This window comes from Sapajus apella, unplaced genomic scaffold (genome assembly GCF_009761245.1).
Source record: "Sapajus apella isolate SASKATOON/1434 unplaced genomic scaffold, GSC_monkey_1.0 scaffold12, whole genome shotgun sequence".
Lineage (NCBI taxonomy): Eukaryota > Metazoa > Chordata > Mammalia > Primates > Cebidae > Sapajus > Sapajus apella.
This window is the reverse complement of record NW_022436952.1, coordinates 26,626,113-26,648,149: the sequence shown is the minus strand read 5'-3', so window position 1 is coordinate 26,648,149 and position 22,037 is coordinate 26,626,113. Positions and strand designations below refer to the sequence as shown.

The 22,037-nt window shown below is 49.5% G+C and overlaps 1 long non-coding RNA gene across 1 annotated transcript; it reads left to right on the top strand.

Annotated features, from left to right (window-relative positions):
* Positions 1-3,445: 3,445 nt before the first annotated feature.
* LOC116553270 lies at positions 3,446-18,802 on the top strand. Its single transcript, XR_004269684.1, has 2 exons — positions 3,446-3,512; positions 18,735-18,802. It is a non-coding gene; the product is annotated as an uncharacterized LOC116553270 (long non-coding RNA).
* The last annotated feature ends 3,235 nt before the right edge of the window (positions 18,803-22,037 follow it).

Below are 22,037 nucleotides of genomic sequence, written 5' to 3'. Positions count from 1 at the left end.
GTAGCTTTTCAGTCCTGACCCTCCTCCTTCCCTCCATCCTCAAATAAGTCCCAGCGTCTGCTGTGTCCATGTGTACTCAATGTTGAGCTTCTACTTGGGAGAACAAGTGGTGTGTGGTTTTCCATTCCTCTGTTAGTTGATGTAAGATAATGGCTTTTACCTTCATCAATGTTGCTGCAAAGGACATGACCTCATTCTGTTTTATGCCTCCATCGTGTTCCATGGTGTATATGTACCACATTTTCTTTATCGGTCTACCATCCATGGGCATTTAAGTTGGTTTCATGTCTTTGCTATTGGGAATCATGCTGCAATGAGCATATGCGTGCATGTATCTTTTTCTTTTCTCTTTTATTTTCCTTCCCTCCCTCCCTCCCTCCCTTCCTTCCTTCTGCTTTTCTTTCACTCTTTCTCTTTCTTTCTCTCTCTCTTCCTTTTCTTCCTTCCTTCCTTTTTCTTTCTTTTCTTTCCTCTCATTTTCCTTTCTTCCTTTCTCTCTTTCTCTCCTCCTTTCTCTTCCTCTCTTTCTCTTTCTTTCTTTCTCCTTCCCTCCCTCCCTCCCTCCTTCTCTCTGCTTCTGTCACCCAGGCTGGAGTGCAGTGGCACCATCTTGCCTCATTGCAAGCTCCACCTCCCAGGTTCAAATGATTCTTCTTCCTTAGCCTCCTAAGTAGCTGGGACCACAAGCGCCTGCCACCAGATCCAGCTAATTTTTGTATTTTTTATTAGAGGCTGGGTTTCTCCATGTTGCTCAGGTTATCAGGCTGGTCTTGAACTCCTGACCTAAGGTTATCTGCCCACCTCGGCCTCCCAAAGTGCTGGGATTACAGGTGTGAGCCACCGCACCTGGCCTCCACCACTCCCTTTTGTATCCCCCAACTCACACCTTGCCCCACGGTCATTTGTGAGTCCTGCACTAAATGGCCTTCAGTCCAGAGATCAGACATCAGACAGCAATCTGGACCTCTTCCTTGACGGGAGGTGAGACCTCCAGAAGAGGAAAATGCCTGCTTTGGAGCCCGCAGGCTGAACACAGTGACTCTCTGGGCAAACAGCTAGAACCGAACTGAGTAAAATCTCCAGCCAGAAAGAAAACTTCCCAGTCAACGCTTCCCTGACCCCATTTTACAGATTGAAACACTGAGGCTCAGAGGAGAGGAGGCAGAGCAGGCACTGAAGCCATAGTCTCCTGGCTCCAAAGCCAAGTCCTGTCCACCCAGCCAGGGTCCATCCTTCCTTCTGTAAATGTCTATAACAGCATGTGCTGGGCACTCTTGTTAGGCCCTTTTACACATATCACTCCGTCTGCTTTTCTCATTCGTTTGACAAGTGTTTATTGAGCTTCTACTGCGTGCAGGAGCTGGACTCGATACTAGGGACATCTTGGTAGAAAACTCAGGCAAAGTCTACCCACCTGGGGTTCTAACAAGACAAAGAGAGGGTTGGTGCCATGAACAAGGCTGTGAAGGCAATGAATGAAATGGTGGGGTCAGAGAGGAAGGGCGGTCAGGGATGCTCTCTGCATGGAAGGGGCATCTTCTTGGCTTTGAGACCCGAATGCCAAAATACCTGTGAGCAGCAGGCCATGCCCACTCAGTAACAGAGCTGAGCCACACCCCTCCATAGATGCCAAACCAAACACCAGATGAGGCCAGCAATGAGGGACAAAGACCATGTCCTGCAAGGGTCTTGCCACCTGAGCTCACAAGGTGATTTTTGTTATGCTTCTTTTTTATTATTATTATGGTGGGGTTGGGGGTCCTTAGTGCACAAGAAACACTCTAGGAACCATAAGTCAAGATCGAGGCTGCAATCCCTGCTCTGCCCTTGCTGTGTGACCTCGGGCTGCTATTGTCACTTCTCAGAGCCTCAGCATCCTTCCCCTTCTGTAAAATGGAGAGTCTAATTATACCCACCTGGCAAGCGGGTCCAGGGAAACCAGTGGCCCTGGGTCACAGATTTGTAATGGGGATTGAAATTACTGATAAGTGGCCAGGCATGTTGGTTCACACCCATAATCCCAGCACTTTGGGAGGCCGAGGCAGGTGGACCAGCTGAGGTCAGCAGTTTAAGACCAGCCTGGCCAACGTGGTAAAACCCCATCACTACTAAAAATACAAAAATTAGTCAGACCTGGTGGTGTGTCCCAGCTGCTCGGGAAGCTGAGGCAGGAGAATTGCTGGAACCCAGGAGATGGAGGTTGCAGTGAGCTGAGATCATGCCACTGTACTCCAGACTGGGCAACAAGAGTGAAACTTTTTCTCAAAAGAGCAAGCAAGCAAGCAAGCAATTATTGATAACCTTACAAATTGTCAGAGGCATACAAGGGACTCCGGGGGGACCACACCCACCCTCTCACATACAGGGCGGAGCAGTCTGCCCACCCAAGACCACACAGCGACTGGCTGTCAGCAGCTGCATCACCCCAGCCTCACCATTATGGCCTCAGGCTTCTGACCTGCCCTGGAGGGGCCCTTGGGCATCCCCTACCACCTCCTCTCCATTCCTCACTTTAGCTCTTCCCTGCCAAAGGCTGGGGATCTTAGGAGTTTGAGGTAGCCTGAGCCTCTGTCTGTGCTTTTACCCAGAGCCAGAGCACCAGGCCCCATGCATATCCCATGCTTGTGGAAGAGGGGGTGCTGTTCTTCCTCCAGGTTGATGACATGATAGATTGAAAAGTACATGGGAGGCTGGGTGCGGTGGCTCACGCCTGTAATCCCAGCACTTTGGGAGGCTGAGGCAGGTGGATCACCTGAGGTAGGAGTTCAAAACCAGCCTGGCCAACATGGTGAAACCCCATCTCCTAAACATACAAAAATTAGCTGGGCGTGGTGGCATTTGCCTGTAATCCCAGCTACTCAGGAGGCTGAGATAGGAGAATCACTTGAATCCAGGAAGCAGAGGTTATAGTGAGCCAAGATCACACCACTGCACTGCAGCCTGGGTGACAGAATGAGACTTCGTCTCAAAAAAAATAAAAGTGCATGGGCTGTGGAGGCAGAGAGATGGAATTGAATCCCAGCTTTTACTTCTCAGCTGTGTGCCCTTGGATGACTTTGCTTCTCTGAGCCTCAGTTTTCTCATCTGTGAAATGGGAACAACATTTGGCTTGCCGGGAGTCTTAGGATGACTAGGGAGTGCCTGGCACGTAGTAGGTGCTCAACATGCGTGCTTTCCAACGGCTATCTAAGAGGCCTCAGGGCTGCCCTCCTGCCCTTCCCCAACAACTCCTGTGACTGCCTCTTAAATGGGTACTCAGGGTGATAGGAGGAACAGGTGAGGGAGTCAGGCTGGATCCACACCCACCCACACCCATTGTTAGGAAAACAAGCTTTTAATGCCTGGCCCTGCTGCTGGTGGCTGAGAGTATAAAATAGGACCCAGAGCCAGCCTCTCCCTTCCTCTAAGGCACACCAAGGCAATAGTGTTTAAAAGGAAAGGAGGCGGCCGGGCCCGGTGGCTCACGCCTGTAATCCCAGCACTTTGGGAGGCCGACGCGGGTGGATCACGAGGTCAAGAGATCGAGACCATCCTGGTCAACATGGTGAAACCCCATCTCTACTAAAAATACAAAAAATCAGCTGGGCATGGTGGCGCGTGCCTGTAATCCCAGCTACTCAGGAGGCTGAGGCAGGAGAATTGCCTGAACCCAGGAGGCAGAGGTTGCGGTGAGCCGAGATCGCGCCATTGCACTCCAGCCTGGGTAACAAGAGCGAAACTCCGTCTCAAAAAAAAAAAAAAAAGGAAAGGAGGCAGTGGCATGGAGGCTCCAGAGACGGAGTCCTTCCTATGGCAAGAAGGGAGCCAGTGGGGCCCACTGCTGAGGGCCATCTGGCAGGTGTTCCAGTCTACCTTCCTCCTGGGACCCACAGCCTCTTCATCAGTGATGTCTTCAGGTTCACTGTCCCCAAGCTCCTTAGGTGAGTCCAGACTTCAGGAGCTCTGCTAAGGCTGGTGGTCTCTTAATGGCATCCCTCCAGGATCAGGAGGCTTCAGCTCTCCTGCCTCTGCCTATAGATCTGGTGCTTGGGACACTGGAGGGTGGGTGAGAAGGATACTGAGGAAGGGAAATGATTAATGAGAAAGTGACTGTCCCCCAGAAGGGCAAGTAAGCAAGCTCTTACCTGACTGCAGCAATTAGCTTTTGCTGTAAAATGCCCCAAAAGTGAGTGGCTTAAAATTACAAGCATTCATTTATTTTGTTCATGGTAATGTGGGTCAGTAACATGGGCTGGGCTCAGCTGGGTGGTTCTTCTTTTCTTGCCTGGATTTTCTCATGTGCCTGCAGTTGTGTGTCTGAAGCTGGGATGGCATTTTGTTCCATGTGGGTTCTCATCCTCCAGAAAGCTAGCTGAGACTTGTTCATGTGGCTGCTTGGGAGAGTTCTAACCAATAGGCCAAAAGCCACATTTTCTCTTGGAGCTCAGAGCTGGCATAGCTTTACCTCCACTCCACTCTGTTGGTCAAAGGTGGTTTTGTGGCCAGCCCAGATTCAAGTGGTGTCTGCTCAGCTGCCATAACAGAGCATCACAGACTGAGTAGCTTCAACAACAGAAATGTATTTTTCATATGATTCTGGAGGCTGGAAGTTCCAGATCGGGTATCTGCAAGTTGGTTCCATCTGAGGCCTCTGCCTTTGGTGTGCAAGTTGGCCACCTCCTCCCTGTGTCCTCATATGGTCTTTCCTCTGTGTGCGCCTTGGTGTCTCCCTGTGTGTCTACATTTTCTCCTCTTACAAGGACCCCAGTCAGACTGGATGAGGGTCCAGCCTAATGACCTCATTTTAACTTTATTGCCTCTTTAAAGGACCTATTTCCAAATAGTCACATTCAGAGGTACTGGGGCTTGGGGCCTTCACATACAAATTTTGTGAGGACACAATTTAGCCCATAACAAGGGGGTACAAAACACCATCTCTTAATCTTGAGGAGCTGCAGTCAGACTGAAAAGAAGCATGGACAGTGGGGGAAATAACCGAGATCATGATTGCGAAAAAGTCAACCATGCCGACTGATCCTCCACACCTGGCCTGGTTTGGGCAAAGGCAACGCACATGGGCACCTCCTCTCACCAGCTGTACCTTCTCCCTCCTTCCCCTGCAAGCCTTTTCCTGGAGCTTATGGGTGATCCCAAGCCTCCAGCCTGGAAGGGCTACCTCCTTGCCATGCTGATGTTCCTCTTGGCCTGCCTGCAAACACCGTTTGAGCAGCAGAACATGTACCGGCTCAAGTTGCTGCAGATAAGGCTGCAGTTGGCCACCACGGCCTGATGTACAGAAAGGTGAGCCCCAGGGGACAAGGGCAGGCCTTCCCGGTCGGGAAAAGCAACATCACTGAGCTGGTTGGTAGTAATGCTATCAGCAGCTGAGAATGTGTTCAGTCCTTACTTATTAGAGTCACCCACAATATATTCTCACATCCTTTGTTATTTCTCTTTATTTGTATATATGTATTTTTTCAAGAGAGTTTTGCTCTGTTGCCCAGGCTGGACTGCAGTGGTGCACTCTCGGCTCACTGCAACCTCCCCCTCCCGGGTTTAAGTGATTCTCCTGCCTTGGCCTCCTGAGTAGCTGAGATGACAGGCGCCTGCCACCACACCTGGCTCATTTTTGTATTTTTAGTAGAGACACGGTTTCACCATGTTGGCAAGGCTGGTCTCGAACTCCTGGCCTGGGTGATCTGCCCATCTTGGTTTCCCAGAGTGCTGGGATTACAGGTGTGAGCCACCTCACCTGGCTCTTGTAAAGTGTTTTAATTATCCTGTTTTACTGTTCCAGAGCTGGGGTTGTGATCTCAGCCCTGCTTTTCTCCACTCCTGCTAAGGGACTCCCCATAGGCAGCCCAGTCCCCACCTCTGTCCAAGAGACAGCATGCCTGGAAGTGAGATTGGGTCGGTCCTGCCTCAGTGCTGCTTCTGTTTTAAGTAAATATCCTGTGGGGTCAAGAGAGAAAATCCCAAGTGTACCTGTGGAACACCATGGGCATCCCCCAACTCAGGACAGTGGGAGAGATGGGGTGTTGGAGGGGAAGTGAACCTGGAAGCTGCTGAGCCCCACTCTGTCGCCTGCCCCAACCCCTGCCCCGACTTTTATTTTATTTTTTTTTGAGAGGGAGTCTTGCTCTGTCACCCAGGCTGGAATGCAGTGATGCGATCTTGGCTCATTGCAACCTCCACCTCCCAGGTTCAAGCAATTCTCCTGCCTCATCCTCCTCAGTAGCTGGGACTGCAGGTGAGTGCTACCACACCTGGCTAATTTTTGCATTTTTAGTAGAGCTGGGGTTTCACCATGTTGGCCAGGCTGGTCTCCAACTCCTGACGCTAGGCGACCCGCCCAACTTGGCCTCCCAAAGTGCTGGGATTCCAGGCGTGAGCCATCATGCTCAGCCAAGCCCTGCTCTGTTCTAATTCCACCACCTGTGAAAGGCTTCTGGAAACTCACAGAAACAATGGCCCCAGTATGACGGCTCCCATTCCCTTGCTCCCTGAGTTCTGGGGACCGACAGTGAGGAGTGATTGTTTTCCTCACTCACCTGGATGTGATGTGATGTGATGAGCCTGGTGAAAGAAGTTGCTGTTGCTGACTTGCACCTGGTCAGGCCCCTGCCCTGTGGAAATTACCCCCACTGAATCCTCATGCCTCAGTTACTCACTAACTCAGATCTCCAGCCCTGCCCCACGCTGGGTTAGGCTCCTCCCTGTCATGCCAACTGGGAATCTCCCGTGTGATACTTATTTTTTTATTTAGTTTTTTGAGTTGGGATCTCACTCTATCACCCAGGCTGGGATGCAGTGGCATGATCTCAGCTCACTGCAACCTCTGCCTCCCGGGTTCAAGTGATTCTCCTGCCTCAGCCTCCTGAATAGCTGGGATTACAGGCACGTGCCACCACGGCCTGCTAATTTTTGCATTTTTAGTAGAGACGGGGTTTCTCCTTGTTGGTCAGTTGGGTCTCAAATTCTTGCCCTTGTGATCCATCCACCTCAGCCTCCCAAAGTCTGGGATTACAGGTGTGAGCCACCATGCCTGACCAGTGTGACACATTAGTGAAGTCAGGTGCATAGGTGATGGCTGCCTGATCATCTTCCCACCACGGGGGAGCAGGGCTAGGGGCTGTGTGCTCTGGAAATTCCTCAGCTGTTTATGCTGGTAAGGGAAGAAGGAAGAAGGGGCCCTCGAGGGACGTGCGGTGAGGTTTGGTGGGGACATAGCTCACCAGATTGTACTTGGTTTTCCCATGTAACTTGTAACCGCTCTCATAGAAGGTGGCCTAGAACCCCAGGGAGTGGGGGTTGCTCATTATCACCTAGGGGTGGGGGGAAGAGAAGCTGAGGCTGTAAGAGCCAGCAGGCAGGACAGGGCAACCAGAGCCAGGTGTGGTGGCTCACGCCTGTAATTCTAGCAGTTTGGGAGACTGAGGCAGGTGGATGATTTGAGGTCAGGAGTTTGAGACCAGCTGGCCAACATGGTGAAACCCTATCTCTACTAAAAATACAAAAATTGGCCAGGCGTGGTGGCAGGAGCCTGTAATCCCTGCTACTTGGGAGGCTGAGGCAGGAGAATTGTGTGAACCCAGGAGGCAGAGGTTGCAGTGAGCCGAAATTGCATCACTGCACTCCAGCCTGGGTGATAGAACAATGCTCCCTCTCAAAACAAAAACAAAAACTGGCCAGGCATGATGGTTCACACCTGTAATCCCAGCAGTTTAGGAGGTGGAGGTGGACAGATCACCTGAGGTTGGGAGTTCGAGACCAGGCTGACCAACATGGTGAAACCGCAACTCTACTAAAAATACAAAATCAGCCAGGCATGCTAGTGCATCCCTGTAATCCCGGCTACTCAGGAGGGCGATGCAGGAGAATCGCTTGAACATGGGAGGCTGAGGTTGCAATGAGGCAAGATTATGCCATTGCACTCCAGCCTGGGCAACAAAAGCAAAACTCCGTCTCAAAAAAAAAAAAAAAAAAAAAAAAAAAAGAAAACAAACTTGCTCTGCCAATGTGGCTGCAGTTGCAATCCATGATGTGTCCCCCCAGCCCTGCTCCTGCCCCAACATCACCCACAACCGCCAGCTGTGGTTTCGAAGCCCTGCAGTGCAGACAGCGTGGATTTGCAGAGCTGTGAGCCTGGGGTCTGTCCTGCAGCAGGAGACACAGAGGAGGGAGCCCTGGGTTTGAGCCAGAGGCAGCCGGTGGTGTCCCCCTGCAGGCCCTGGTCCCCTTGTGTTTTGTGACACTCCCCCATATCCTCACACAAGCCACCCCCATTTTCAGCATGATTACAGATGCTCCTTGACTCATGACGGGGTCATGTCACCATAAATCTATCATAAATTGGTGATAGCAGCCAGGTGCAGTAGCTCATGTCTATAATCCCAGCACTTTGGGAGGTCAATGTGGGAAGGTTGCTTGATCCCAGGAGTTCAAGACCAGCCTGGGTAACACACACACACACACACACACACACACACACACACACACACACACACAAAGTTGAAAATATACTAAGTTGAAAATGCATTCATTTATTATTTTTTCAGATGGAGTCTCACACTGTCATCCAGGCTGGAGTGCAGTGGTGCAATCTTGGCTCACCACAACCTCTGCCTGTCAGGTTCCAGTGATTCTCCTGCCTCAGCCTCCCGAGTAGCTGGGATTACAGGCATGAGCACTGGCTAAATTTTGTATTTTTAGTAGAGATGGGGTTTCACCATGTTGGCCAGGCTGGTCGCAAACTTTTGACCTCAGGTGATCTGCCTATATCAGTCTCCTAAAGTGCTGGGATTACAGGCATGAGCCACCATACCTGGCCTATGTATTTAATTTTATTTTTATTTTATTTTTGGAGGTGGAGTCTGGCTCTGTTGCCCGGGCTGCAGTGCAGTGATCCCATCTTGGCTCACTGCCTGCAACCTCTGCCTCCCAGGTTCAAGCAATTATCCTGCCTCAGCCTACTGAGTAGCTGGGACTACAAGCACCCCACCACACCTAGCTAATTTTTGTATTTTTAGTAGAGACAGGGTTTCACTGTGTTGCCCAGGCTGGTCTTGAACTCCTGAGCTTAGGCAATCTGCCCACCTCAGCTTCCCAAAGCGCAGGGATTACATGTGTGAGCCACCAAACCCGGCCCACAACCAAGCATTAGATGTTAGCCCAGCCGACTTTAGGTTGAGAACAAACCAAGCAGTACTAAAAGGAGAACAAAACCCACTCACTCTTCCCCACCTTGGATCATGACCTTGACATTTCAGGGGTCCAGCCTTCGTGAATGTTTGTAGAAATAGATAATAAACTTGGATAAATGTACCTACCTTTAAGTGTACAATTCAATGGCATTTGGTAGATTCACAATATTGTGTAACCATCATCACCATCTGTTTCTAAACTTCCTCATCATCCCAAACAAAAATGCCATCCTCATGAAGCAATAGTTTACCTACTTTTAAATTTTTATTTACTTATTTATTTTGAGACCGAGTCTTGCTCTGTCTCCCAGGCTAGAGTATAATGTCGTGATCTCGGCTCACTGCAACTTCCGCCTCTCAGGTTCTAAGCAATTCTCCTGCCTCAGCCTCCCAAAGTTCTGAGATTACAGGCATAAACCACCACGCCCGGCCAAAATTTTTTATTTTTTAAGAGATGAGGTCGTGCTCTGTTACCCAGGCTGGAGTGCAGTGGCATGATTATAGCTCACTGCAGCCTCAACCTCCTGGGCTCAAGTGATCTCTCCTGCTTCGGCCTCCCAAGTAGATGGGAGTACAGGTGCACACGACTGCACGTGGCTAATTTTTATCTTTTTTATAGAGACAGGGTCTCACTATGTTCCCCAGGCTGGTCTCGAACTCCTGGGTTCAAGGGATCCTCCCACCTCAGCCTCCTGAATTACTGGGATTAAGGGCATGAGCCACTGTGCCTGGCCCCCATGCAATTTATTGAATACTATACTAACAGTGAGAAACAGAAAGTTTGTATCAGTACTGGAAGCACAGTTTCTATTGAATGTGATTGTTTTGGTGCCACTGTAAAGTCAAAAAATTGTGTGGCCATCTGTACTTGCAACTAATGCAAGGCTTAGACACTTGGATTTTAGATCCAGAAACATCCCGATACTTCCTGCTGGGTGGGGGAAGGCCGTAGGGGTCAGAGCTCTTAGCCGCTAGCAAGAGAAGCCCACTCAGGCTGAGTTTAAAAACTGAGGCCGGGCACTGTGGCTTCTACCTGTAATCCCAGCACTTTGGGAGGTTGAGGTGGGTGGATCACCTGAGGTCAGGAGTTCGAGACCAGCCTGACCAACGTGGTGAAACCCTATCTTACTAAAAATACAAAAATTAGCCAGGCATGGTGGCACATGTCTGTAATCCCAGCTATGTGGGAGGGTGAGGCAGGAAAATCACTTGAACATGGGAGGCAGAGGTTGCAATGAGCCGATATCATGCCACTGCACTCCAGCCCAGGTGACAGAGCAAAACTCCATCTCAAAAAAGAAGAAAAGAAAATGAATTTATGGGCAGCTGAGAAGGATGGAGGAGGCACAGAGACAACACTAAAGATGACAGGCGGCCAGCTGGACAGCCACAGCCTCATCCAGCCCAAACATGCAGAGGCTGGCCTAGGGGGGTGACACAGAAATGGCCGGGCGCGGTGGCTCATGCCTGTAATTCCAGCACTTTAGGAGGCCTAGGTGTGCAGATCACTTGAGACGAGGAGTTCAGGACCAGCCTGACCAATATGGTGAAACCCCGTTTCCACTCAATTACAAAATTAGCCAGGCATGGTTGCAGGTGCCTGTAATCCCAGCTACTTGGGAGGCTGAGGCAGGAGAACTGCTTGAGCCTAGGAGTTGGAGGTTGCAGTGAGCTGAGATCACGCTGTTGGACTACAGTCTGATCGACAGAGTGACTCTGTTCCAAAAAAAAAAAAAAAAAAAAGACACGTAGAGACAATTTCTATGCAGAATCGTGAGTGAGGGTCTCTCCTTTGGGTGGGGATGCCAGGGGATTTCCAGAATCTGGGAGTGGGCACTGAGCATGCAGCCGAGAATCCTCAAGAGCAGAAACATCCAGATGCACTTAGCAGAGGAATCAGGGATGCGCCTGGCTGGGGTATCAACGAAGCCATCCATTCCAGCTGGCTGTTGATGTTGATGCTGTGCATCCTGTATATGAATTCTCCCATCAGAAACTATCTAGTTAGAAAGGCAAAGAAGAAAGGATTCTGTTACCGAAAGGAAAGGGCAAGGAGGCGGGAAGGTGGAAGGCAACTTCCTGGTGCTGCAGCCTGAATCTCCACTTGTGCCCTGTCTTCCCCACTATACTCTGTACTTCCAGAAGGGGCTGAAGATGGGCACAATGCCAGCCCTCCCTTCTCTCCAGAAGTATTCTCCAACCCTGAAATTCACAGTAATTGCTTTCTGTTCCTCTCTTTTTTTTTGAGGCAGGTTCTTGCTCAGTCACCCAGGCTGGAGTGCAGTGGTGTGATCATGGCTCACTGCAGCCTTGACCTCTTGGGCTCAGGTGATCGTCTCCCCTCAGCCTCCCAAGTAGCCAGGACTATAGGTGTGCACTACCATTCCCGGCTAATTAAAAAAAAAACAACACGTGTGTGTGTGTGTGTATGTGTGTGTGTGTGTGTGTAGAGACAGGGTCTTACTATGTTGCCAGGCTGGTCCCAAACTCCTGGGCACAAGCGATCCTCCCTTCTTGGCCTCCCAAAATGTTTGGTGTTACAGGTGTGAGCCACCACACCTGACCTCTTTCTGTTTCTTTAGAGCAGAGCCGCCCTAGTATGCATCTCTAGCCCATAACTGTTCCCCAGCACTGTTATGTCTTTTAATCCTCTTTCGATCTCCAAGTTTGTTGGCGGGGTGAGTGCTCACTCCTGTAATCCTGATGTGAGAGGATCATTTAAGTTCGGAGGTTTGAGACCCACCTGGACAACACAGGGAGACTCCTGTCTCTACAAAACCTCATTTTCTTTTTGTTACTCCACCAAGGCTGCAGTGCAGTGGTGCGATCTCAGCTCACTGCAACCTTCGGCTCCCAGGTTCAAGTCATTCTTCTGCCTCATCCTCCCAAGTAGCTGGGATTACAGGCACATGGGACCATGCCCAGCTAATTTTTTTACTTTTAGTAGAGCTGGGGTTTCACCATGTTGGCCAGGCTGGTCTCAAACTCCTGACCTCAGGTGATCTGCCCACCTCAGTCTTCCAAAGTGCAAAGATTGGGATCACAGGTGTGAACTACCATGCCCAGCCCAAAACAAAAATTTTTAAAAAGACACAATCTACAAGGTTCTCCTCTGTCTCTTTTCCTTTTTTTTTTTTTTTTTTTGAGACAGAGTGTTGCCCTGTCACCCAGGCTGGAGTGCAGTGGCACAATCCCAGCCCACTGCAACCTCCAACTCCCGGGCTCAAGTGATTCTCTTGCTTCAGCCTCCTGAGTAGCTGGAATTACAGGCACGTGCTACCACACTTGGCTAATTTTTGTATTTTGGGTAGAGATGTGGTTTCTCCATGTTGGTCAGGCTGGTCTCAAACTCCTGACCTCATGTTCCACCTGCCTTGGCCTTCCAATGTGCTGGGATTACAGGCGTGAGCCACCTTGTCTGGCCCATCCCTTTTCCTTTCTGTGGATTTTGGAAGACTCCACACTGTTGGGCCTGCAGCATTTCTCAAAGTCTGGATTTCCCTGGTGCAGGTGAACCCATTCTCTGTCTTTTGTATTTGTGGCATATTTGCAGCCGGATTTATGCTCACCCCATTGGATTAGAGTTTGATTGTGTTGGCAAGATTCAGTGGGTGATGTGATTGATCTCTTATTGGTGATGAATACTATCCTATTGTCTCTCTTATTTTGTTAAATTTTTAAATTAGGTTTTTAGAAATAGGGGTCTCATTTTGTCACCCAGGCTGGAGTGCAGTGACTCCACCATAGCTCCCTGAAGCCTCAAAGTCCTGGGCTCAAGCGATCCACACACCTCAGCCTCCTGAGTAGCTGAGACCACATACCACCACACCCAACTTTTTTTTTCTTTTTTGAGATGAAGTCTCACTCTGTCGCCCAGGCTGGAGTGCAGTGGTGTGATCTCAGCTCATTACAACCTCCACCTTCCAGGTTAATGCAATTCTCCTGCCTCAGCACTCTGAATAGGTGGAATTATAGGCGCCCACCACCACACCCAGCTAATTTTCATATTTTTAGTAGAGATGGGCTTTCATCATGTTGGTCAGGCTGGTCTAGAACTCCTGACCCCAAGTGATCTGCCTGCCATAGCCTCCCCAAGTGCTGGGATTACAGATGTGTGCCACTGCACCATACCTGGCCAATGCCAGAATTTTTTTTTTTTTTTTTAGACTGAGTGTTGTTTTGTCACCCAGGCTGGAGTGCGATGGCACAATCTCAGCTCACTGCAACCTCCTCCTCCTGGGTTCAAGCGATTCTGCTGCCTCAGGCTCCTGAGTAGCTAAAATTACAGGCACCCACCACCATGCCTGGCTAATTTTTGTATTTTTTTAGTAGAGACAGGGTCTCACCATGTTGACCAGGCTGGTCTTGAATTCTTCACCTCAGGTGATTCGCCTGCCTCGGCCTCGCAAAGTTCTGGGATTGCAGGCATGAGCCACCGCAGCCAGCCAGCCAGCCAGCATTTTTTTAAAAATGGGTCTATGTTGCCAGACTTGTCTTGAACTCCTGGCCTCACACAACCCTCCAGCCTCAGCCTCCTGAGGGAGAAGCCTAAGCCTCCTGAGGCATGTACCACCATGCCCAGCTTGAATTTGTCTCTTTAAAAAAGAGTGCATCGAACATTGGTGTAAACACTTAGTATCACATACATTGCACCTCCCAATGTGGAATTCGGGATGCATGAGAAGTGCCTGGATATTCACAAGGCACTCCTGGAATCCAAAGCTGAAAGCCTGCATCCTGCAGTGGGTATTTCCACAGTCCCTGGGCTCCTGAGCGTCAGGGCCGCCTCCCATCACATGGGCTGGTCTGCAAACTAAGAAGAAAGTGATTCCTGAGATCCAGTATTCTAATTGTTTTTTTGGAGATTTAAATTTTATTTCATAATGCTGGTGTGATTTCTAGCCTGCAAAAAAAGGATCAGAAGTTTGTGAACAAGACCATTATTCCTTACCAACTGATTCATAACCCCACTTTTTCTTTTTTTTGAGACAGAGTCTCACGCCCCCTCCCAGGCTCAAGCGATTCTCCTGCTCAGTCTCACGAGTAACTGGGATTATAGGCACCCACAATTAGGCCCCGCTAATTTTTGTATTTTTAGTAGAGACGGAGTTTCATCATGTTAGCCAGGCTGGTCTCAAACTCCTGACTTCAGATGATCCACCCACCTCGGTCTCCCAAAGTGCTGGGATTACAGGCGTAAGCCACCACTCCCAGCCCATAACCCCAGTTTCTTTATACCAACTTTGATTACAGAACTTGGCATGAAGCTCAGATTCCCATAATGCAAATTGTCCTCCCCAATTACAACTGCCAGTTTGTTTTCATCTAAGAAAAACAAAACAAGACGAAACAAAAATTGAAATGCTGGTCATTTCTGTGGACAAAAAGATAAGTATGGCCAGGTGCGGTGGCTCATGCCTATAATTGCAGCACTTTGAGAGGCTGAGGTGGGCAGATCACTTGAAGCCAGGAGTTCGAGACCAGCCTGACCAACATGGTGAATCCTCCTCTCTACTGAAAATACAAAAATGAGCCAGGCGGGGTGGCATGTGCCTGTACTCCCATCTACTCAGGAGGCGGAGGCAGGAGAATCGCTTAACCCAGGAGGCAGAGGTTGCAGTGAGCAGAGATCATGCCACTGCACTACAGCTTGGGCAACAAGATCTAAACTCCATCTCAAAAAACAAAAAAAAAAAAAGTAATGTGACTGCTATTTTCTGGTTGTAATCACAGAGTTCATGTGGAAAAGCTAAGCAATATGAAAAAATACAGAGTTAAAGTTTTTAACCCCAAATTGGAATAGCAAACCTTTTTTTTAATTTTTCTCTTGAGACAGACTAGGTCTTGCTGTTGCCCAAGCTGGTGTGCAGTGGCACAATCGCAGATGACGGCAGCCTCAACCTCCTGGACTCGCTGTGTGCTCCTGCCTCCCGAGGAGCTGGGACTACAGGTGCGCACCCCTACACCCAGCTAATTTTTTTTAAAATTGTTTTTGTAGAGGTGAAGTCTCACCATGTTGCCCAGGCTGGTCTCGAACTCCTGGCCTCACGTGATCCTCCCACCTCAGCCTTCCAAAGTGCTGGGATTCCAGGCATGACCTTATTTGGAGACCAGGTTGTTACAGAGATCATCAAGTTAAAATGGGGCATGAAGGTGGGGCCCTGATCCCATATAACTGTTGTTCTTACTAAAAGGGAACTTTGTTGCCAGTAAAAGAAAAAGAATACAATATTTTTTTCTTGAGACATTGTCTTGTTCTGTCACCCAGGCTGTAGTGTAGTGCTGTGATCATAGCTCACTGCAGCCTCAATGTCCTGGGTTCAAGTGATCCTCCCACCTCAGCCTCCTGAGTAGCTGAGACTACCGGTGTGTTCCACCATGCCCAGCTAATTTTCTGTATTTTATGTAGAGATGGTGTCTCACTGTGTTCCCCAGGCTGGTCTTGAACTTCTGGGTTCAAGCAATCCTGCCTCAGCCCTCCAAAGTGCTGGGATTATAGGCATGAGCCACTGTGCCTGCCCAAAGGGAAATTTGCACACAGAGACAGACATGCGTAGAAGGATGATGGCCACTGTAAGTCAAGGGATGCCTGAGTCAGGAGAGAGGCTGGGGCAGATCTTCCCCAGGGCCTCCAGAGGGAGCCCGACCTGCAGACACCTGACTTTACACTTCCGGCCTCCCAACTGGGACACAACAATTTTTATTGATTGACTGATTGATTTATTGAGGCAGGGTCTCACTCTGTCACCCAGGCTGGAGTGCAGTGGTGTGATCTCAGCTCACTGCAGCCTCATCTTCCCTGGCTCAAGCAATCCTCCCACCTCAGCCTCCTGAGTAGCTAGGGAACACAGGCACATGCAATCAGGCCTGGCTAATTTTTTTTTTTTCTGAGATGGATTCTTGCTCTGTCCCCCAGTCTGGAGTACAGTGGTGCGATCTCAGCTCACTGCAACCTCCACCTTCTGGGTTCAAGCAGTTCTTCTGCCTCAGCTTCCTGAGTAGCTAGTGTTACAGGCGTGTGCCACCACACCCAGCTAATTTTTGTATTTTTAGTAGGGACGGGGTTTCACCATGTTGGCCACGCTGGTCTTGAACTCCTGACCTCATGATCTGCCTACCTCAGCCTCCCAAAGTGCTAGGATTACAGGTGTGAGCCACTACTCCCGGCCTTGTATTTTTTTAGTAGAGATGGGGTTTCATCCTGTTGGCCTGGCTGGTCTCAAACTCCTGACCTCAAGTGATCCTCTCACTCATGCTCCCAAAGTACAGGGATTACAGACATGAGCCACGGCATCTGGCGTGAGACAACAAACTTGTCTTATTCTAAGCCACTTAGTTTGTGACACTTTGTACAGCATCCCCAGCAAAGTTATACCCAAGGAATAATCCATTTCATTGTTAAAGGACACAGAAGCTCATGCCCTCGGTCATTCATGAATGTGTAATTAGGTTTTGGCCGGAAGCAGAGGCTCATGCCTGTAATCCCAGCACTTTGGAAGGCTGAGATGGATGACTTGAAGCCCAGAGTTTGAGACCAGCCTGGCCAACATGGTGAGACCCCATCTCTACACACACACACACACACACACACACACACACACACACACACAAATATTAGTTGGGCATGGCAGCATCCATCTGTAATCCCAGCTACTCAGGAGGCTGAGGTGGGAGTAAGAGGCTGCAGTGAGCTATGACTGTACCACTGCACTGTAGCCTGGACAACACAGGAAGTCCCTATCTCTTAAAAAAAAAAAAAAAAGGGCGGGAGCTTGATATTGTGTTTTTGTTGTTACTGTTGTTTTCTGAGATGGAGTCTCGTGCTCTGCCCAGGCTGGAGTGCAGTGGTTCAATCTCAGCTCACTGCAACCACCACCTCCTGTGTTCAAGTGATTCTCCCACCTCAGCCTCCTGAGTAGCTGGGATTACAGGTGTGCACCACCACACCCGGCTCATTTTTATATTTTTAGTAGAGATGGGGTTTCACCATGTTGGCCAGGCTGGTCTCAAACTCCTGACCTCAGGAGATCCACCTGGGATTACAGGTGTGGGTCACTGTGCCCGGTTGATTTCACGTTTTGGCTGGGTTGGGTCTGGCAGGTGTATGGTTAATAAACCAGGTCTAAATATTTCCAGGCTACCAGTGGGTTGGGCACGCACTGACAGCAATGTTGTGGATGGTGATATTGGCTACAAACATGGAAGAAAACAAGATCTGGTCTCCTTTTTTCACCCAGACGGTGTCAACAAGCTGACCTAGGAGATGACAGGACAGGTACATGAGGCCCCGTGTACATGTGGGAAAGGGGATGCCAACTGCTGGGACCCCAGCCCCCCTGCCACCACCCAGCCCACCCGGCCAGTGGCTCTTCCCTGTTCCTTACAGCTTTTGAGAGGTTCGCTATTCAAAGGAGGATGAATCAAGGAAAGTACAGGGCTGGGGCACAATTTTGTTAAACATGACAAGGAATATGCTTTGGTTCAAGAAAACCCATGGCCAGGCACAGTGGCTCACGCCTGTAATCCCAGCACTTTAGGAGGCCGAGGTGGGAGGATCACTGGAGATCAGGAGTTCAAGGCCATCATGGCCAACATAGTGAAGTCCCATCTCTACTAAAAATACAAAAATTGGCCAGGTGTGGTGGCACATGCCTGTAGTCCTAGCTGCTCGAGAGGCTGAGGCCAGAGAATCCCAGGAGGTGGAGGTTGCAGTGCGCTGAGACCACACCTGGGTGACAGAGTGAGAGTCCATCTAAAAACTAAAAATAAAATGAGAAAACCCAATCCTTCTGCCAGGCATGGGGGTACGTCCCTGTAATCCCATCACTTTGGGAGGCTGAGGTGGGCAGATAACTTGAGGTCAGGAATTCAAGATCAGCATGGCTAACATGGCGAAACCTTGTCTCTACTAAAAATACAAAAATGAACCGGGCATGGTTGCGTGTGCCTGTAATCCCAGCTACTTGGGAAACGGAGGCAGGGGAATTGCTTGAACCCAGAAGGTGGAGGTTGCAGTGAGCTTAGATCACACCACTGCACTTCAGCCTGCGGGACAGAGCCAGAGTCCATCTCAAAAGAGAAAAGAAAAGACAACTCGACCCCTCGGCCTTCAAAAAAAAAAAAAAAATCCCACTGTAAGGATAAAACAGGCTGAGTACAGTGGCTCGCAGCTGTAATATCCGGACTTTGGGAGGCTAAGGCAGGAGGACTGCTTGAAGCCAGGAGTTTGAGACCAGCGTGCGTAACACAGGGGGACCTAGTCTTTACAAAAAACACACAAAAAAATTAACCAGGCATGGTGGCACATTCTTGTAGCCAGCTACTCGGGAGGCTGAGGAGGGAGGAATTTTTGAATCCAGGGAAGGCGGAGGCTGCAGTGAGCCATGATGTCACCTCTGCACTCCAGCCTGGGTGCGGTAGTACAGTCAGAACTCAGCGCAGCCTGCACCTCCGCAGAGTGAGGCCCTGTCTCAAAAAAAAAAAAAAAAAAATGCTGGGGGCTCATGCCTGTAATCCCAGCACGTCGGGAGGCTGAGGTGGAAGGAAATTGAGGTTAGGAAATCGAGACCGTCCTTGCCAACATGGTGAAACTCCATCTCTACTGAAAATACCAAAAAATAGGTGGGCATGGTGGCGCACGCCTGTAGTCCCAACTACTCGGGAGGCTGAGGCAGGACAATTGCTTGAACCCAGGAGGCGAAGATGGCAGTGAGCGGAGATCGCGCCACTGCACTATAGCCTGGGATTACAGGTGCGTGCCACCAGGCCTGGCTAATTTTTGTGTTTTAGTAGAGATGGGGTTTCGCCATGCTAGCCAGGCTGGTCTCCAACTCCTGACCTCAGGTGATCCGCCCACCTTGACCTCCCAAAGTGTTGGGATTGCAGGTATGAGCCACCGGGCCCAGCCTGATTTTTTTCAAGTATTTAAAAATAAACCAATAAACACTCTTGTGCAGCTCATGGGCTGTATAAAAACGTGGTGGGATCTCTGTGTCTCCCATGTAGATACTACATGCCATGGTTTCCGGAGCCCTGGCTAGATGTTTGTTTGTTTGAGACAGAGTCTCCCTCTGTTGGCCAGGCTGGTGGAGTGATGTGATCTCAGCTCACTGCAACCTCGGCCTCCCAGGCTCAAGCAATTCTCGTGCCTCAGCCTCCCTAGTAGCTGGGATTACAGGCACTACCACACCCAGCTAATTTCTTGTATTTTTAATAGAGATGGGGTTTCCCTACGTTGGCCAGGTGCTCTCAAGCTCCTGGCCTCAAGTGATCCACCTATCTCGGCTTCCCAAAGTGCTGGGATCACAGGCATGAGTCCTGGCTAGGTACATTTAAGGTATAATGGCATATGGAGGCTGAGGTGGGAGGATCACTTGAGGCCAGGAGATCACGGCTAGCCTGGACAACATACCAACGAGAGAGATCCTATCTCTACAAAAAATTTTTTTAAAATTAACTGGGCATGTTGGTAGTGTGCACCTATAGTAATAACTACTTGGGAGGCTGAGGCAGGAGGATTGCATAAGCCCAGGAGTTCAAGGTTAGAGTGAGCTGTGTGTGATCCCGCCACTGAATTCCAGCTCTGAGACAGAGCAAGACCCTCTTTCTAAAAACTGTTGAAAATGTTTTGTTTTCTTGAGACAGAATCTTTCTACATCACCCAGGCTGGAGTGCAGTGGTGCAGTCTCAGTTCACTGCAACCTCCGCTTCCTGGGTTCAAACAGTTCTCCAGCCTCAGCCGCCTCAGGAGCTGGGATTACAGGCATATGCCACTGGGTCTGGCTCATTTCTGTATTTTTAGTAGACACCAGGTTTCACCATGTTGGCCAGGCTGGTCTCCAACTCCTGGCCTCAAATGATCCACCCATCTCGGCCTCCCAAAGTGCTGAGATTACAGGTGTGAGCCACTGAGCCTAGCCTTGTGAAAAATGTTAGTGGCATTTTGATTATAATTGAATACTTGAAAAAAAATCAAACGCGTATGCATATGATTGCTTTTGTCAGGACTAGAGGCCAGGACCTTTTCTAATGCCTTCACCTTGTATTCCAGGGCCTTGCAAACAATAGGTGCTTAGCAAGTACAATCGAAGGCACTCAGACAGTGCTTGATGTGCAGTACATACATGTCATTAGGAAGAAAGAGACAAGAGAGGAAGAACACGGGAAAATTCAGGGCAATTGATCAGGTTGACACCATCGTTGCTAAAAATCAGAGGAGACCAGGCCGTGTGCCGTGGCTCATGCCTGTAATTTCAGCACTTTAGGAGGCTGAGGCAGGTGGATCACTTGAGGTCAAGAGTTTGAGACCAGCCTGGCCAACATGGCAAAACCTCAACTCTACTGAAAATAAAAAAATTAGCCAGGCGTGATGTGGCAGGTGCCTGTAATCCCAGCTACTAAGGAGGCTGAGGCAGGAGAATTGCTTGAACGGGGGAGGCATAAGTTGCAATTAGACAAGGTTACACCACTGTACTCCAGCCTGAGGGATAGAGCACGACTCCAGCTCAAAAAAAAAAAAAAAAAAAAAAAAATCAGAGAAGACCACATCTGCAGATAATGCACCGTGTCACTTTCCCTGCCTCTTGGTAGACAGCTCCTAACATCACCATGAGATCTTGGTGAAGGAGGGGTGGATACTGGGGTTGCTACAGTTTAATTACATTTTTCCCCCAGAGAGAGTTGCTCATCTTCTGTCAGATTCCTTTGAGTGTTTTTCCAATCCCTGCTGTGGGCTGTTTATCCTCGGGGCACTTCTCCATGGGGCCACAAGGTGGCGCCACTGCTGTATAAATGAAACAAACTGACCCAAGATTAGAAAATAGTGTTCTATTTTCTTTGAGCTGGGTGGGCTGGGTCAAACCTGTAATCCCAGCACTTAGGGAGGCTGAGGTGGGTAGATCACTTGAGGCCAGGAGTTCGAGACCAGCCTGGCAACATGGCGAAACCCTGTCTGTACTAAAAATACAAAAATTAGCCAGGCCTAGTGATGCACACCTGTAATCCCAGCTACTCGGGAAGCAGAGACAGGAGAATTGGTTGGGAAGCAGACGTTGCAGTGAGCCAAGATCTTGACACTGCACTCCAGCCTGGGTAACAGAACGAGATTCCATGTCAAAAAAAAAAAAAAAAAGTATTCCTAAGGACTGAGAGGAGAAACTGAGGCATGCAGACTGGAGTTGGGGTGGGGCTTGGTGAGAGAATGGGGTCAAGTAACCCGTGAAGGACTCTCAGGAAGTCACAGCAACTTAAAAATCATTTATTCTACCCCCCACTTCCACATTTTCCAGAAATAGAAACCAAAGCGGAGAGGGGGAAGGTAAGTATCCTAAAAGCACCACATTGGTGGGGAGCAGGGTTGCCAGAGAAAACACAGGACATCCAGTGAAGTGAGAGTTTCGGACTCTCAGTGTATGTCCCAAATAATGCACGAGACTTAGACTAAAAGCTTATTCACTCTTTGTCTTCAAACCTAACTGGGCATCTGTATGATTTGCTAAGTCTGATAACCCTCGTGGGGGTAAAATGAAGATTAGGGAAATAATTAAATGTAATAAGCAAACATGCAAAATGAGGACAACTCGGTTCCCATTGTGCAGACAAGGGAATTGCACGTTAGGGAGGCAACTTGCCCCAAGGCCGCACTCACAAGCATCAGAGTCAGGATTTGAACCCGGTCCTGATTCCGGAGGTCTCAACTTCACTGTTGTGGTCAGGAACACACCCCAGTCCTACTCATGTGTGTGCATGTTCTGTCTTGAATGTAACCCTCTTCCCATCGTGTAAGTGGGCCATTCCCCTCCCTGACATTGAAGGACCCCGTCTTCAGCAGGCGCCTCCTGACCCAGCAGACCCCCA